A 382-nucleotide genomic window follows, 5' to 3' on the forward strand; every position below is an offset into this window, starting at 1 on the left:
CCCCAACCCACATCCCCTGTAGCAACCACACAAAAAAAAAGTTGGGAAAATGTCATTGCTATATAAAGTACTGCTGAGATTTGTAGTCCTCTATAGAGGGTGCCGTTCTGCGTTGCTGCAGTGCAGAGTGGGACCTGCTATGTAGAACTACAAATACCAGCAGTACTTTATACAGCAATGCCATCAATTGGGCTACAGACAATAATGATTTTATTTATTACCTTCACCGCCTCTGGCTGTTTCCTGGTGGGGGAGGCGGCAGAAAACCCCCCCAGTGTGTGTGCGTCAGAGACAGAGCGCCCGTGTACTCAGGCGGCTGTCTGATGAGTCCCCACGGCCGAGGTCCAGGGCTGCCTCCTTTATTCCAGGCTCCCTCCACAGT

At 51.0% G+C, this 382-nt stretch overlaps 1 protein-coding gene across 1 annotated transcript in view; it reads right to left on the bottom strand.

Moving 5' to 3' along the window:
• Positions 1-382, bottom strand: part of GNAT1 (G protein subunit alpha transducin 1) — an 18,080-nt gene that overhangs the window by 5,477 nt on the left and 12,221 nt on the right. The gene's annotated exons all lie outside the window — the stretch shown is intronic.

The sequence above is a fragment of the Nanorana parkeri genome, unplaced genomic scaffold (assembly GCF_000935625.1).
Source record: "Nanorana parkeri isolate BGI_ZX_2015 unplaced genomic scaffold, ASM93562v1 scaffold2706, whole genome shotgun sequence".
In the NCBI taxonomy this organism is placed as follows: Eukaryota; Metazoa; Chordata; class Amphibia; order Anura; family Dicroglossidae; genus Nanorana; species Nanorana parkeri.